Here is a 19,119-nt window from a genome sequence, read left to right on the forward strand (position 1 = left end):
GCGAACGCGGTGATCTGCCCGCTAACGCGAAGGATTAACAGTAGGGTTGCAAAAATTTGACCTTCGCGAATGCGGTGGTATGCTCGTGAACGCGAAGGTCTGAGTCTGGGCAAAAATTTTTTTACTCTTCGCGAACGCGGTTGGCTGCTCGCGAACGCGAAGAGCAATGCCTGGCAGTCCCAAAAATGGCACAAAACAGTAGCTTCGCACAGCTCTGCCCGGGACCTTTTTCGCCCATTTCTTCGGCTTAAATACTTCCTAATACCTTGTTTTAAGTGTCTGTATGAGCTTTTAACATTGTTGGTCGATTTTGTAGGTACTTTGGGCTTAAAATGGAACCGGAACATAATGAAATTGCACAAGAACATGTCTTCGGACCTGGACAAGAGGAAGCCTTTGATCGTGAGTGGTTTCTATCTGCAGAATGTGAGCGGAGATACGATGAACTCTTGTCCAAGACCATCATCCGGGAGAGAGGCATAAACTTGGAAAAAGTTGAAGCTAAAATGCCGGGCTTCTATGCGCGTTTGGTGGAGAGCAGATGGATTTGCTTTGCTGAGCAACCAAATAACGCCAACCACACAATAGTTCTGGAATTCTATGCAAACGCCTTGATGATTGACTTCCAAGGTGCCTTTGTTACTACTGTGCGGGGCGTGCAAGTCCACTTCAGCCCTAAAATAATCAATGGTGTTTATGGCCTCCCCAATGTTGACAACGCGGTCTACAGAGACAGAGCCAAAGCAGGGGGAAACCAGTGGTTGTTAGACAAGCTACAGATGGGGTTACCCCAAAGTGGCTGACGCTGCACAGGGGAGTGGATTCGCATGATTTTACAGCCGAGGCAAAGACATGGCTCTCCATTATCTGTTCAAGAGTGTCGCCCTCGACTAATGACACTGATGTGACACCTGACAGGGCACTGATAATTGCTGCTATTATGGATGGACTACCTGTGAATGTGGGGGAACACATTGTCCGAGAAATTGAGGAAGCCACTCATGGGCGGTCCAAGAGCCTGTTCTTTCCATCCTTGATCACTAGACTTTGTTATGATGCTGGGGTGCTTAAGCGCCCCAATGATGTTGAGAAAGGTCCAGGAAAGCCGATGATCCATCCCTTGCTGAAAAGGGGACCCAGTGATAAACAGAAAAAGAGGCGCATTGATGTTGATTCCTCTTCATTTGGGCGGTTCTCCGAGACCACCACTGATCCCGCCGGATCCTTTGACCCCATGGGACCACTCCAGTCCGGTCCTCACACTATGCGCCACTTGTCCAGCCAGATATATGGAGTAGATGTGCATGTTAGGGAGCTTATAGCTCGTCTTCCTACTGGCCCACCTGGGGCTAGCACATCTATTGGATCTGCTGCCCCACCATCCATGGCGGATGTGGTCAAAGAGCAAAAATATATCACGAACAAGATGGAGGCCATTAACACCCGGTTGGAGAACATGGCCGATCTGCAAGGAAAGATTGAAAAGAGGCAGAGAAAGTTCAAGGAGCATGAAAAGAAGAAAAGCAAGCTGTTGTCCAAGATGATGCAAAAGATGAGCACATTTTGTGGTTCACATGACTCGGAGGATGATGATGATGCAGACTTGGAGCTTAAATTTCGCACCCCTCCAGTTCTGACTGATGCAGTATTCAGGGAGCACTTTCCACCATTTTACTCTATCATTTTTAGTTGCATTGGGGACATTGCAATATCTTTAGTTGGGGGGTAGCTTCTTGTATAACTGTTCTTGTTGTATAATTGTGGATAACTGTGGGGATGGCAGATTGGTACTGTGATTATTTTCATTTTGTTGTTAGTATATTTTCATGTGATGTGTTATATTAGTATGTTTCTTAGCTCCTAATTTTTTTTTTAGTTACTTGATGTTTCTTAGCTTCTTAATTTTTTATTAGCTTCTTGAATTAATTTTTATTAGCTTCTTAAATTTTTTTTTTTTTATAGTATGTTTTATGTTAGTGGCGATATCCTTGGTTTTTTTTATACCACGGTTCTTTTTCCAAGGATGCCAATTTTCTTCTTGAACCGGGTAATTGTAGAAATTTTTTGTCGACTTTTCCCGATGATGGATAGATAGACAACTTTCTTAAGGGAATTAGTCTTGTAGTTAGAATTAGCTTTTGTTAATTTAGGAAAAATAAATGGTTTGAGTTGGGGTTTGTGCCCATTAACCAAGTTGTGGCTTGCTTGGTACCAACATAATTTAAACCTCGACATATGAATTTTTGGTTGTTGAAAAAGAAAAATGATTGAAGTAAAGATGTCATGACTTTTAGACTCAAATTTTGGCTCTTTAATTCACTAAATAGCTTCCTCTATGCTATATTTGTAACCTCTTTGAGTCATTTGTTTCAGTTGGATTTTGGATTTGTATTCCACTTGAATTTTCATGTGCCATGTGTGGTGAGATTTATTGTGAGTTCTTTTGCATTACTTGTAGTCTAGAACTTGCCCGGAATGTGCTTCAAGGCGAAATTATAGACTAACTTGATTTGAAAAATGATATTAGACCTTCCTTGGACCGCTAGTATTCCTTAAAATTCCTACCCTTGAATATTTTCCCTAGTCAACCCATTTTGAGCCTTTAACCTTATTCTTTGGCAACCATATTACAAGCTTAAATCCTTTGTTCTTAATTGATCTAGCTTTTGGCACTCTACCTCCCTAAGTACTTTGAAAGTGCAAACATAGGCTAAAAGCCTAAGTTTGGGGGTGAAGGTTGAAAAAATTGTGATATGGGAGTTGTTTGAAAAGGTGGAAGGTAGAGAAAACAAAAAAAAATATATATGAAATCTTCCTTGACTTTGAAAAGGAAAGAAAACAAAAAAAAAAGAAAAAGAAAAAAAAGAAGGGTATATAGAATAAAATGATAAAAAGTCGTAAATAAAGGGAAGACTAGGTGTGGAATGAAAAGTGAAGAAAGGATGGAAAATGTTTTTGAAGGAAGTGGACTTTAATTGTAAATATTGTAGTGCTTGGGGAGGTTTTGAGTCACTTTAACCAAAATTGTGCCCTACCTTAACCAAAAGCCTAAACTACTACCCTTTAAGTCCTAATTGATTTTGAACCAAGTTGTCTACATTAGTGGAGGAATACATGAAGGGCAAGCCTATGGTACTACTTGTATGCATTGGAATATCTTTTTGAGAGAGTACATTCTTTCCATTTGATATCCCACTGTTGCTTTGAATTAAGATTTATGAGTGTGGGAACCTCTCTAAAATGTGAGGGCACATGAGTGTTGAGTTGTGAATTGAATCCCATTTTCAATTGGAAGGAATGACCAAAGAAAGTTGATTGTGATAGAGAGGCAAATTTTGAAGCTTTAGTGTCATGGCTTGATTGCTACTTTGATTTGCATTAGTATTCGAGCACTTGAAGTATAATGAAGTTCATGAGAAGTGCTTGAAAATTCATATGCTTTGGAGTAATTGTTGGTACCAATCGAAGTCATGTTTTTGTGCTTATAGTAGACCTTCTTGGCTTGGCATGATATGGATGAATTGTTGAGTTAACTACTTGGGAGGACATTTTGTCGCTTTCATTGCTTGAGGACAAGCAATAGTTTAAGTTTGGGGGTTTGATAAGTTGGTATTTTACCAGCTTATCTTGTCTTTAAACCTATACTTTTTGCTGTGTTTAAGTGATAAAATCGTGTGCTTAATGTCGTTTACTTCCATTTTACAGGTTCGAAGTGATTTAGAAGTAAAGGGTAGAGAAACCAAGTGAAAACAGATCAAAAGGAGCTAAAATGAACAAAATGATGCCTGCCAGTGATTTTCCCTTCGCGAACGCGAAGGCGCAATGCGAACGCGAAGGAGCTGGAAACCTAACCTACGCGAACGCGAAGGGACAAACGCGAACGCGATGGTTCAAAATCCAAAAACTTCGCGAACGCGTATGCCTGAACGCGAACGCATAGACTCCAGACCCAAAGCTTCGCGAATGCATAGGTCCAAGCACAAACGCGTAAGATCAGAATATCAAACCTTCGCGAACGCGAGGTTCTTAACGCGAACGCGATGAAGAACTGGGCGTGAAAACTGGGCAGTTTTGGAATTTCACATTTTTGACCCCAAACCCTTTAATACCCAAATCAGCTCATTTGTAAAGGATCTTTGGCATATATTTGGCTTATTTTCAGTTCATAGAGCTAGAGAGAACAAGTATTGAAGCTAGGGTTTTGCACACACACTTGGGTTTTGAAGATTGAAGCTTGTGGTTAAGATTTCTTACCCATTTATGTTTACTTCTTCATTTCCTTGCTTTGTATTGAATATTTAAGTGTGTAGTATTTATTTCCAACACTTGAATCTTGTTTATGGAAATATTCATATTTAAAGTGTGGATTAAATACCTTGTTGTGCTTATGTATTGAATAATTTTTGTTCTTTTATGAAGTGAGTTATTGTTATTTTAATTATTCTTGTTCTTTAGTGTTTCCAAAGGGATTAGCTAACCCTAGGACTCGCCCATTAACTCCGAATTAATTTTGGAAAAGATAGTTTGGGGTTGGGAAAGATTAATTAACAAGAACTTGAGGCGTTAACCCTCATTTTATAGATTCTACCTAGGGATAGGATTGAACTACTTGTAGCCATTCCGGGTGTGCTTAATCTTCTAATTGTTTTAGGGATAATTCAATTAGGAAGTCTTGTTAGTCTTCGGAAGAAGCTAATTAAGAATTATTATCCGTGGCTAATTAACATAAACTCGCTCATATTTGTAAAATCGTGAAATACATTGGATCGTTATGAGTGTAATTCCCGATGCATTCATACTTGTAGCCATTGATCATTTTACTTGCTTTCTTGGTTAGTTTACATTTCCGCATTTAGTTATAAAACATTTTCAAAACCAAATTCTTAGTGTTTGGCATTGCGCGATAAGCGATAATTTTCTTACATTCCTAATCGCCTACACATTGTTTTCTGTGGGATTCGACCCCTACTCATAGTTGGGTAAATTACATTGCATGTGACCGTGTCTATTACTTTTTAGTAGTGGATTTGGACGTCATCAGTATGTTTATTTGTTGTTTATATTTAAAGTCACAATTATAGCATGGCCGGGAACCACACTAGTGGATCTTGGGGGGTGCCTAACACCTTCCCCCCGAGATAATTTCAAGCCCTTACCCATTCTCTGGTTCTTCTTCTTTTCATTTCCTTCTTAGTGTACTAATGCACTTAATCATTAGGTGGTGACTCTTCTAAATATCAAACCCAATTCCCAAAAGGAAAAGAGTTGTCCGCCCAAATGTCGTAAACCCGATTTCGCCTTTAGGAAAAAGGGGCATCGACAGCCGCCGAGCTTATCAGCCGTGCATCCAGTTTTTCATGTGTCCATGCTTCGGAAATATCACGGCGATCCATCCCACGTGTTAGATTTCAGCACCGTCCAGTTGGACAAGTACTTGTCTTATGAGGAGGAGCCGGTAGCTATTCTAGACCGGCAGATTCGTCAGTTGAGATCGAAGAGTTTTCCTTCTGTTCGTGTTCAGTGGAGAGGTCAGCCTCCTGAGGCATTGACCTGGGAGTCCGAGTCTGATATGCGGAGCCGTTATCCCCATCTTTTCCCCGACTCAGGTACTTCCTTCTTTTGTCCGTTCGAGGACGAACAGTTGTTTTAGAGGTGGAGAATGTGATGACCCAAACGGTCATCACTTGTTTTAAATTAAATTCTATGACTCCGAGGCCTTGAAAACCTCATTTAGAGTCACCTCGATTTGCGTGCGCAGTCCGGGCGCATAGACGGAAAGCTTAAATGAGAAACTGTGTGAAAAATGATAAGTTTTGACTATAAAATGAATTAATTTGACTTTGGTCAACGTCTTGGGTAAACGGACCCGGACCCGTGATTTGGCGGTCCCGGAGGATTCGTAGGAAAATATGAGACTTGGGCGTATGCCCTGAATCGAATTCCGGTCCCAAGCCCGAGAAATGAATTTTTGAAAGAAATTGTTTTCTGAAATTGTTTAAGGAAATTTTAAATGAAATTTGATTAGAACATGTTAGTATCGGGCCCGTATTTTGGTTCCGGCGCCCGGTACAGGTCTTATATATGATTTAAGATGTTTCTGTGAAATTTGATGAAAACCGGATAGCATTTGACGTGATTCGGGCCTAAATTGGAAAATTTGATGTTTTATGAAGTTTGAAAGAATTCATGGATTTTGAGGTTTAATCCGATGTTTATGATGTAATTTTGGCGATTTGATCGTGCGAGTAAGTCCGTAGGATGTTTTTGAGGTTGGGTGTATATTTGGTTTGGAGCCCCGAGGGCTCGGGTGAGTTCTGGATAGGCCACGGGTGCATTTTTAAATTTGAAAATTTGCTGGTGTTTCAGACCTGCAGGCTTCGCAATTGCGAAGCCTGTCTCGCAAATGCGAGATCGCAATTGCGAGCCTGCTATCGCAAAACGAGAGGTGACCTAGGCAGCTTCCTTCGCAAATGCGAAGTCTATGTCGCAAATGCGATGCCCGCTGAAATCCTCTATGATCGCAAATGCGAGGACGCCCTTCGCAAATGCGATGTACGCTGGGATGGCTTGAAGTCGCAAATGCGACTATTTGTTCGCAAATGCGAAAAAGCCCAGACTTCCTAAGAGTTCGCAAATGCGAACATGGTTTTGCAATTTCCATATCTGTAGAGGTCGGGGTTCGCAATTGGGAACCCCTGTTCGCATTTCCCATAACTGAGACCTGCATTTTTCTATACTTAGCCGATTTTAAGTCATTTTTCACATCTTTTTCAAAACACAACTCCTTTGGGCGATTTTCCAAGAACAAGTCTTTTTCCAAATCAATTGTTAGTTAGTTTTTACTCATTTCTTTCAATCATTAACATCTTTTAACATGATTTCAACCTAAAATCAACGATTTTCGTGGGAAAAATTGGGTGTTTTGGGTAAAACCTTGGTTTTTCAAAAATTGGGGATTTGGACCTCAATTTGAGGTCCGATTTCAAAACAAATTATATATTTGAGTTCGTGGGGGAATGGGTAATCGGGTTTTGGTTCGAACCTCGGGTTTTGACAACGTGGGCCCGGGGGCGATTTTAGACTTTTTGGGTAAAACTTTGGAAAACTCATTTTCATGCACTGGGGTTGATTCATTTAGCGTTTATTGATGTAATTAAGTAATTTGTTATTAGATACGAACGAATTGGTGGTGGAATCGAGGGGTAAAGCTATAATTGAAGCGTAAATTGTGCTCGTGGCATCGAGGTAAGTGTTTGGTCTAACCTTAGCTTGAGGGATTAGGAGTTGTGTCCTATTTGCTATTTGTTTCTTGTTGAGTATGATGTATAGGCATGGTATCGAGTATCTATACATTGGAGTCGAGCATGACCGTGAGTCTTATATTGTGATTTCCATGATTTCGTTGTGTTATTCATGCCTTGGTGGAAATTTCTATTTGTTGTGTAAAGTTATGAAAAGAATTGTGACCTATAAATGTTGAGGAGCGTTGGCTCCAGTTGTATAACGAATGGTGGAAGTATAAGTGATAAATGAACCTCTAGGGCAGTGGCTCGAGTTGTGAAGTGAATTGTGAAGTAAAAGTGAGAAGAGAAGAGATCATTATGTTGCCCCCTTGCCGGGCTATTGTTGAGTTGTGGTTCCCTTGTATTGTGTTCTTAATTGATATTACAGATACTTAGGTTGATGATTCTTTGTGTTAGGTAAGAATTATGGTTATAGCTGAGGTAGTTAGATGTTGGAACAAGTTTGGGTATAGTTAAGGTAGTTAGGTGTTGTAACAAGTTTGGGTATAGCTGAGGTAGTTAGGTGTTGTAACAAGTTTTGGTATAGCTGAGGTAGTTAGGTGTTGTAACAAGTTTGGTTATAGCTGTTTTTCCCTTGCCGGGATAGTGTAGACCTTTTGATCCCTTGTCGGGACCCTAGTTATAATTGTAAATATTATATATGGATCGGGTTGCACGCCGCAACAATATTATATATGGATCGGGTTGCACTCCGCAACATTATTATATATGGGTCGGGTTGCACGCCGCAACAATATTATATATGGATCGGGTTGCACGCTGCAATATTATTATATATGGATCGGGTTGCACGTCGCAACAATATTATATATGGATCGGTTTGCACGCCGCAACAATATTATATATGGATCGGGTTGCACGCCGCAACATTATTATATATGGATTGGGTTGCACGCTGCAACAATATTATATATGGATCGGGTTGCACACCGCAACATTATTATATATGGATCGGGTTGCACGCCGCAATAATATTATATGGGAGCGGGTGGTACGCCTACCATAAGATATAATAAAATGGGAGCGGGTGGTACGCCTACCACAAGATATAATGAAATGGGAGCGGGTGGTACGCCTACCACAAGATATAATGAAATGGGAGCGTGTTGTACACCCACCACACGATATGATGAAATGGGAGCGGGTGGTACGCCTACCTCAAGATAAATGAAATGGGAGCGGGTGGCATGCCTTCCACGAGATATAAGGAAATAGGAGCGGGTGGCACGCCTGCCACGAGATACAGGAAATAGGATCGGGTTGCACGCCTGCAACAACATGTGAAAAAAAAGTAAAATCTGCCTTTGTTTTTCTTATTCTTGTTAGTGGTTGGATTTTGATTCCTTTATAGTTCTCTTGATATTCTGTTTTTTTTATCTGTTATTCCCCGAAGCATGTTTCCCCCTCCCATCTTTACTTGTTTATTCCTGCTTTACTTTCTGTTGTATACTATATAACTGCACAGATTTATTTGGTGGTCCGGTCCTAGCCTCGTCACTACTTCTCTGAGGTTAGGCTAGGCACTTACCAACACATGGGGTCGGTTGTGCTGATACTACATTCTATGCTCTTTTGCACAGATCCAGGTCCCGGACAGCAGTAGTAGCTCGGGAGCCAGCCTTCAATCCACCGAGACTCTGAGGTAGCCTTGCACGCGTCCGCAGGCCCGGCGTCTCCTCTATCTTATATTTCATTCTGTTATCTCAAGTTTTCGGGACAAACAATGTTATATTTATTTCAAACAATTGTATTTAGTACTCTTAGACAGTCTGTGAAGTTGTGACACCAATCATGGGTAGTTTTGTCATGGAATGGTATTAGCAGTATTATTAAACTCGAAATTTAAGTCTTCCGCTTGTTAAATTTTGTAGATTATTAACTGTTGGATTATAACTGCTAACGAATTTACAAATGGGCAAAGGTAATCTGTTCAGAAATTGGCTTGCCTAGCTCACATTAGTAGGCGCCATCACGACTCCCGAAGGTGGGAAATCCGGGTCGTGACATTAATTTTTGGACCAAATTTATTTGTTAATAGTAAAATGTTAACAGAAATGTTATTAAATATTTGTTTTAATAACAGAATATTAATATTAAATCCAATTCAGTTATCCAAATTTCAGTTTTTCTGTTTTTGTAATAGAAAATTAACTACCCTTCAATTCTCCCTCTTTATTTTTCCTCTTTATTGTTGAGTAAATAGTCATTTATGTTGTGGCCGTTTTGCATAAACAGCCATTCTGAAGAGTTGCACCTCTTCAGATTCCAGCCCAACTTTGGTTATAAATACAAGACTATTCTGCTCAGAATTTCGATACGATTTTCTGTGTTTCTCCTCCTTCTTCTGCATACTTTTAACATCAAACAAAGCAACAGTAAGTGTGATTTGCTACCGAACTTTGTGTTCGCTAAAACACTGGGGTTTGAAGTGCCACTACACCAGTGTGTAATTCGTTCTATCCTGGGAGGAAATAATCCATAACCTTGGATACTAGGAGGGGATTAAATTCCTTAAGGAAATAATGTGAATTCAGTGGATCGAATTGATTTCTATCTATTTACGTTTTCTGTTTATATATTATTTTGCTTTGTTTTTTCCAGAATTAGTTTACAAATACAGTTTACTAACACTCCCTTTACAGAACAAGAGCCCTTCCTTGAACTGATAGGCTCCATCAGTGATATTTCCCTCCTACAAAGCTTGTTGAACCTATAGCAATTCCTAATGAGTTTCATTTAGTTGCCTGGTCTCTTGCTCCAAGGCAAGAGAACTGACTGAAACAGCCATAAGGACTGCCTCCGGAGTACGGGAAAGTGCATCAGATGCATTGTTATGTTTACCAGCCCTGTAGACAATACGAAAGTCATAGCCTACCAGCTTAGTGAGCCATTTCTGTTGCTCTAATGTTTGGATAGTCTGGGAAGTTAAATTTGTAATGACCCGATATTTGTTTTTTTCAAAAGTGAACTTTTGGATTATTTCCTTAGTTATAGTTTCGTATTAGATTATATATTTATACTCATACACATACATTTTGTGCGATACTTATTTAATATATTCCTAGTCATGAGTACTTATTTAATAAATTTATACATTTATACACATTTTTGGCTCATACCTAACAATAAGGATGTGGAGCATTAATTTGCAGGTTTGAGAGGAGTATAAATTAGTTAATTAAGTAGGCCCAACCTACAATGCTCCTGGCGTGTCCTACATGGCTAATGTTTACAAATATACTTGGAGAAATAAAGTAAATTATTTGATTTCCTATTTTATTTGTATCTAAGAAATGCAGGGAAATCGTGGCAAAGTAGGCCAAGCCCATCCATTTTACAACTCTGTTTCAAGGGCCTAGAGGGTAGATAAGCAATAGGTTAATTTTATTAGCGAGAGTAAGATTAAAATAAAGGAAGCAGTACGCTACACGGATAACACATAGGTTACAACCTTGACAATTATGAAAGAAAAGAGCTTCCATTTGGGTGCTTTATTACGGCAGTAATTCGTGATGGAGTTTGGGGGAAAGAGATACAGAGGATTGCTTTACTGCTTAAAGCTTGAACAAGAAAGTAAAGTCAGCGAATTGGAAGTTTCTTGGGAAAAAAAATCGCAAAAGAGGTAATAATGAATTTTACTTCATGATCATTTTTTTATTTCATGATTATTACTATCCAATATATTAATATTGGATATTAAATATGGGATTGTGACATATTTTCACCTTTAAATCCATGACTTGAGGTACAAAATATTAGATTTAAGTCATAAGCTTGAGACTGATAGAATTTGAAATTTAACCCATAAATTGTTATTAATATTAAAACTTGATTATATATCTGGACTCAATGACATATGGGTAGCTCAAAAATATAATTTGTTTGAAGATTTCACCATAGTGATTGGGAGTTCATTTTTAGTTGACTTTGATCTCACTACTTCAAAAATTATGAAATGAGCTGACTAACACATTTGATATTATTAATCAATATTTTGGATAGATTGAGGCCGTTGGAGCTCGGACGTTTCAAGGCTGAGGAACTTCCTATTAGCAAGGTAAGTGAGACTTTAAACTTTGATGCTTGCTTTTCTAAAATCCGTTTTGGATGCGTTTTCTTTGCCTGATCCATGTGTTGGGACAAGCGTGCGCTTGGCAGAATCGGTGGTCTTAGACTAGCCGCAAATATATTATTTTATGAATAAAAAAATATTATTTAATAAGTTGTTTGATAGTTTGAAACGGCTGTGAGCCACGTGTTGAGTTTGATACGGCTGTGCGCCATGATGTTGAGTTTGATAGTTTGATACGGCTGTGCACCACGATGTTGAGTTTGATACGGCTGTGCGCCATGATGTTGAGCTTGATACGGCTGTGCGCCATGATATTGAGTTTGATACGGCTGTGCGCCATAATGTTGGGGCATTGTGTATGCCTTTGTACATCACCCGAGCATTGTGTATGCTTCTTGATATATTTGGGGCGTTGTGTATGCTCTGTTACATATTTGAGGCATTGTGGTGCCGTTGTGGACTCGTAGGTATGTTGGTAAATTTCTTTCACTGCAATTATGATAAGTCCTTAGTGGATACTCTTGCTGGTTAATTCTTAATAACTCTGTTGATAAACACATAATGAGTTATTGTATAATTATCATATTTACTATATCATTTGTGTTATGGTGTGTTTGTATTTTCTAACACTTGTTCCAGAGGTATTTAAAGTGGCGGGTCGAGGATCTTACTGGGTTATATTTATGTATAACTCACTCCTTACCTGCATGTCCATGCAGATACTGCTGCTGAGGGCAAAGCTAGTGGCTAAGGAGTTCGCTAGAGTTAATTCAGTTATTGAGGTGAGCCGCCGCATTGTTCGTGGAGGCTGCAAAAAGAGTCTTAATTATTTATTCATAAGATGTCTTTTGTAATTCTCTTAAATGCTCCACGGTCTAGTGTGGGATTTGTGCTAGAATTTCATTGTAATGTTTTATGATATTAATTGTTCGTAATGGTTATTAGTTTATTTGGATACGTATTTAGTTAATCAAATGCTGCAAATTAATGGCTAAGGTATGAAAGTGTGGTTCGCCTGGCGGGTGGTGTTAGCTGGCTGCCAGTCACGTCTAGGGGGTAGTTTGGGACGTGACAAAATTTCTCAAGGACTGCTGGTTCGTGACTATCGTGAACATCCTCCTACGAAGGTATTACCACCATTTGCTCACCGCTTGAGTGATTGCAAACATTTTCCTATGGTAAGTAGAAGCTTTCTGCATGTGAGGGCTCAACTTTTGACTGAAGTAAGCAATATGATGGTCATGTTGTGAAAGTGTAGCGTCAATGCCAAGTCCCGATGCATCATTCTCCAACTGAAACTCATGGCTAAAGTTTGGCAAGGCTAGGATTGGTGTGCAGCCTAACTTAGCCTTCAAAGCTTCAAAAGCACTTCGCTCCATAGCTGTCCACTTAAAAGAATCTTTGCGCAATAAATCAGAGAGATAGTGATAGCTTCGTAGTGATGAATGAAGCGCCAATAGTAGCTCGCTAGCCCAAGAAAACTCCGAACTTCCTTCACTGATCGAGGCAGGAGCCATTGCTTAATGGCCACGATCTTGTCCGGATCTACGGCCAAGCCTTGTGCTGAAATGACATGTCCTAAGTAATCAATAGAAGGCTGAACAAATAAGCATTTAGAGTGCTTAGCCACTAATTTGTGTTGGTACAGTAGTTGTAAAACCGCAGACAAGTGCTTCAAGTGGTCACCCCAAGTTGAACTATAAACCAAGATATCATCGAAGAAAACAAAGACAAAGCGTCGCAAATGATGCCTAAAGATCTTATTCATAGTTGCCTGGAATGTCGAGGGAGCATTAGGTAATCCAAAAGGCATCACGAGAAACTCGTAATGACCATCATGGGTACAAATTGCCATCTTGGCCACATCCTCACGTCTAATGCGAATCTGATGGTATCCCGAAAGAAGGTCCAGCTTTGAAAAATAATGGGCACCATATAATTCATCGAATAACTCGTCTATAGTTGGGATGGGGAATCGATCCCAGACTGTAATAGCATTGAGGGCACGTTGGTCGACATAAAATCTCCAATTGCCATCTTTCTTTCGCACTAGTAATACTGGAGAAGAGAACGGACTAGTTCTGCTCCATAATCTGCTTTTGAAAATAAGGGTACCTGTATGGCTTCATATTCACAGGTTGTGCCCCAGGATTGAGATAGATTGCATGATCCTAAGCATGTGAGAGAGGTAAACCTGTTGGTTTCTGAGAAACATCTCCATAGGATTCTAAAAGTTCTGCCAAGTCCGCTGTTGTCACTCCTGTTGGTACCTTATCTTCAGTGATAACTTCCAAACAAAAGAAAGAGGCAATAGCATTAGTTGCAGCCATTCGTCTTAAGCTATACAATTGTATCGACTGAGCATCAGTGGGGCAATTCCCTTGCCATAACACTTTAGAGATATTCAATGTGAATTCAAAAACCCTTGTCGTATAGTTAGTGAATACCGGACCTAAGGTGGCTAATCAGGCCAGTCTTGAGACAATATCTGAGCCATGAAATGGTAGAACGTATAAGTCTTCCACCAGAGTACTTCCTTGAATTAATAAGGAGACATGCCTAGATACCGCTTCACAAGGCAGGCGTTGGCCATTCCCCACCATGACTGAGAATTTAGGAACTGGTTCAATAGGAAGTTGTAGGTACTTGGTAGCTCGTGGTTGTACAAAGTTATGTGTACTTCCCCCGTCCACCAAAACCTAAACTGGAGTTCCGTTCATCTGCCAAGTAAACCTCAAAGTCGAGGAAGAAATGCCACCCGTCAAAGCATGATACGAGATGGCTGAGTGCTCTTGTAACTCCAGGCACTACAGCTCCTCAACAAAGACATCGTCAGAGACGCATGGTTCCGGCATAGTAGGATCAATATCAGAGCCGTCTGTGAGTAACAAAAGCTGAGGGCGAGATTTACATTTGTGACAGGCAATGTATTTTTCTTCACAATAATAACACAAGCCCCGTTCCCGACGACTCTGAATTTCAGCATGAGTGAGACGTTTGAGAGGTGGTCGAGTTGATGGGTGAGGAGAAGCAGTGTAAGGATTTATCGAAGAAGAGGGATTTTGATTTAGGGGTGCAAAATTAGGAGTGGGCAAAAGGGGTGGTGTTCTAGCAAAAGCGGGTCTAATAGGTCCTTTCTCAGCCTGGACCCGCCGCTCATGGGTATGGGCCAAATCAAGTGTCTCCTCATAACTCATGGCTTATGGACCAGAACAGAGTTCTTAATATCTTCACGAAGCCCAGAAATAAAGAGACGTACCATTCTGTTATCATCCATGTTGTCTGTTTCATTGGCAATGGTCTCAAACCGGGTCTGAAAATCCAATATAGTGGTCGTTTGCCTGATCTTCGCCAGGCGTCCCTCGGTGGATTCTAACCCCTTTTGATGGTAACGAATTTTCACCTTTGTAGCAAAATGCTCCCAATCCACAAGTTTCTTATTCCGAAAAGCCATCGGTACCATTCCAATGCGTTGCCGTTGAGATAAAACGAAGCAAGTGACAAATGTTGGTCTTCTGCAATCTTGTAGAAGTCAAAATATCGCTCCGCCTGGAAAAACCATGCCTCTGCATTCTCTCCACGGAACTGACCAAATTCCACCGAAGCGGTCTTATGTTGGAGGTTAGAAGTTGCTGGAGTAAGGCCATCATTGGAGTTGCTGGTTCCCATCACCTCCATTAACAGAGAACGAGAACGAATATCACTGAGAATGGAATCCTTCATGTCCTGAACGGATTTATCAATGAGAGACTTGAGTTTTTGGTCATCCATTGAAGAACTTTGGATGAAAACACCAATGCAACAATACCCAAATAACCAAACTATATTGATAGATCTGGAACTTGATTACAATTACAATTGCTCAAACTATAGCCAAATACAGACAATAGAAATACCCGAAGCTACTGGAAAATGTAGATACTAAGGATAGGGAAGAAAGGGATGAGGAATTAGAAGAAAAGTGGGACAACAGAAACTCACAACAACAATTGCCTACTCTGCAATGCCACTCTCCTGCTGCCTTATACCCCTTTGCATAACAAACTCAATTCCTTATCACGTGATCCCGTCCCCACCAAACGTAGTCCTTGTTTTCTAGAGGGGATGACTCTTCTAGAGCTCTTACTGTGATGACCCGATAGGTCATCTTATGAATTAAAACAAAATTCTATGTTCTGAGGTCTTAAAAACCTCATTTTATCCCTCATCGATTAGTGTGCGCAGTCCGGGCGTGTTTTCCAGAAAGCTTTTATGTTGAAAGTTGAAAAAAAAAGAATTGTTTATTTAAAACTTCATTTGAGTTGACTTCGGTAAATATTTTTGGTAAACAGACCTGGATTTGTGTTTTGACAGTCCTGGTGGGTTCGTATAAAAACATGGGACCTGGGCGTAAGCTCGGAATCAAAATCGGAGGTCCCTAGCTCGAGTTATGAATTTTTGTTGAAAATTAAGAGTCCAAAAATTCAATGGTTTTTAAGAAATTCTTAATGTTTGATCTTCTTGGTATCGGGTCCGTATTTTGGTTTCGGAGCCGGTACAAGTTCAATATAATACTTAAGACTTGTCTGTTGAATTTGATGCAAAACAAAAATTGGTTTGACGTGATTCGGACGTCCGGTTGAGATAATAGAAATTTCAAAGTGTTCTTAAGAATTTCATTTGATTTGGTGCTAATTTCATGGTTCTAGGTGTTATTTTGGCGATTTTATCGCGCGAGCAAGTTCGTATGATGTTTTAAGACTTGTGTGCATGTTTGGTTTGGAGCCGTAAGGGCTCGGGTCAGTTTTGGATAGGCTACGGAGTGAAAATAGGACTTAGAAGACTGTTGGTTTTTGTTGCAGGCCTCAGACCTCGCAAATGCGAGGTCAATCATCGCATTTGCAATCTCAGCAGAGTTCGCATTTGCGATCTTCTCATCGCAAATGTGAAGAGAAGCTGGACCAGCTCATGTTCGCAAATGCGAACATTCCTTCGCATTTGCGATGGGGACAAGGGGAAGGCAACCCTCGCAGTTGCGACCCTTTGATCGCATTTGCGACCAGCTTAGTTCGCTTTTGAACCTTTCTTCGCAATTGCGAAAAAGGCAGGACTGTGGGAATCTTCGCAAATGCAATGGATTTCTCACATTTGCGAAGCCAAGGTTGCCTTTGCGACATCTGCAGCAGGGTAAATGAGACTTGGACGGGATTTTTCATTCATTCTTCAAATTTTCAAAACCTAGAGCACAAGAGGCGATATTCCAAAGACTTCTTCTTCCCCAAATCATAGGTAAGTGATTCTTAACTAGTTTCTTTCAATCTTTCACTTTATATTCAAGATTTCAACCTAGAATCTAAGATTTTCATGGTGGAATTAGGGATTTTTGGATAGAAATTAGGGATTTCAAAACTTGGGGATTCAGACCTCAAATTGAGATCGGATTCCAAAACCAATTGTATATCCGGGCTCGGGAGTGAGTGGGTAGTCGGATTTTGGTCCGAATTTCGGGTTTGGACCAAGCGGGCCTGGGTGTTGACTTTTTCAATAATGACCTAAATTGAGTCCTTTGTTATCATGGGTGATTCCTAAGGCTTATTTTGAAACGTATGGTTAGTAATTTGCTAGATATTTGTTTGTTCAGAGGCGTGTTTGAAAGACAAAGCTGTGATTGAGCTTTGAGTGGCCTTGAGTTTGAGATAAGTGGCTTGCCTAACCATGTGTGGGGGAACTCCCTTTAGGATTTGGTACTGTTTGATATATGAGCGCCGTGTACGTGAGGTGATGAGTGCGTACACGAGCTGTTTGTTGAAAAACCCCGTTTTCAATAAGCAAATATCTATTTTCCTTTAATTGAGCAACACTAGTATATGTAACTATTCCGTTTAGTTTAGGGAAGCATGCCTACGTGCTTTAACTATCTTATGTGCCTTAACTGCCTATCTGAACTCTGTGTAGCATTATTTAGTGAAATTTCCTGTTCTTCCTTGATTCGGAATTAGTCTAAATTGTGATTTCCTTGCTGTAACTGTTATCTCGGTTTGGTTGATCTGCATATTTATTTTGGGACTACGGAATGATATTCCGGGAGATCCCCCTGTACTGCATATTTACTTTGGGACTACGGAACGGTATTCAGGGAGATCCCCCAGCACTACATATTTATTTTGGGACTACGAAATGGTATTCCGGGAGATCCCCCTTCGCATTTACGTTTGGGACTACGGGACGGTATCCCGGGAGATCCCCTATTGCTATTGCTGTGCTCTGAGATGTTGTTCTTCTATATTTAATTCCTGGTTAAAATTTCAGTATTTATTTCTTTATTACGATATTTCTTTATGTTAAATTTTTATTATATTTAAATCAGTAGGGCCCTGACCTTATCTCGAGTTAGGCTTGGCACTTACTGGGTACCGTTGTGGTATACTCATGCCCTTTCCTGCACATATTTTTTGTGTGCAGATCCAGGTACCTCACATCAGTTTCATTACCAGTGAGACGAGCTGACTGTAGAGACTCCAAGGTATATCTGTCGCGTCTGCAGACCTCGGAGTCCCTATCCATTCCTCCCCATATCAACCCTTCTTGTATTTTCTTCTTTTATTAGACTCAGGAGTATGGGAGTACTGTTTTCTTTCTTTAGCTTGTGAATTATGACATTCCGGATTTTGGGAGAGTTTATACACTGTTCGGAAGTGATTATTGTATATGCCAACCGGCATTGCATTTCCTTGTTTAAATTTACTTTTAGTTGATAGTTTTATGCTTTTGTTCCTTTATCCGCAAAATGTTAGGCTTACCTAGTCGTAGAGACTAGGTGCCATCACGATGGTTCACGGAGGGAGAACTAGGGTGGTGACAAGTTGGTATCAGAGCTCTAGGTTCATAGGAGTCGTGAGTCACAAGCCGGTTTATTAGAGTCTCGCGGATCGGCACGGAGACGTTTGTACTTATCTTTGGGAGGCTTTGAACTGTTAGGAAAATTCCACTTCATTGATTTCCTTGTCGTGCGAGATTATTGACTTCGAAATTTTAAACTTCTGCCTTCTATTGTCTAACATATGGTGAGGACACGTGCTACCGGAGATGACCAGGCACCCGTGCCCCCTGCTTTAGCCGCTCGAGGCCGGGGCCGGGGTAGAAGCGAGGACATGCACGTGGTGCAGCCAGAGCACCCGCACGAGCTGCTATAGAGGAGCCACTAGTAGCTCCAGCCGGAGCACAAGCACCTGATACACCTATTACTACCCCTCCAACTCTCCAAGAGACCCTTGCACATTTCATGAGCATGTACATCACTCTAGCTTAGGCAGGGTTGATTCTTCTTGCTGCAGCCATATCTCAGGCCGGGGGAGGAGCACAGACTCCTGCCGTCCGCACTCCTGAGCAGCGGGTTTAGGTTGATCAGATCCTAGAGGTTATAATGGTATCGCCTGTAGCCCCAGTTCAGCCCGAGGGTAAGGTAGCAGCTTCCGAGTGGGAGCAGCGGAGGCTTGAGAGGTACAAGAAGTACAAACCTCCTACATTCAGTGGTCTAGCATCACAGGATGCTCAGGGAATTCTGGTGGAGTGCCACCGTATCCTCCGCACTCTGGGCATAGCAGAGTCGAGTGGGGTTCGTTTCACTGCCTTTTAGCTTCGAGGGGCAGCCTATCAGTGGTGGCGTACTTATGAGTTGGACAGTCCGATTGAGGAAGCTTCCCTTTATGGACTTATTCCTCTGACATGTTTTTGAGAGAGTATGTCCCTCAGAGCCTCAGGAAC

Source organism: Nicotiana attenuata, unplaced genomic scaffold (assembly GCF_001879085.1).
Source record: "Nicotiana attenuata strain UT unplaced genomic scaffold, NIATTr2, whole genome shotgun sequence".
Classification (NCBI taxonomy): Eukaryota; Viridiplantae; Streptophyta; class Magnoliopsida; order Solanales; family Solanaceae; genus Nicotiana; species Nicotiana attenuata.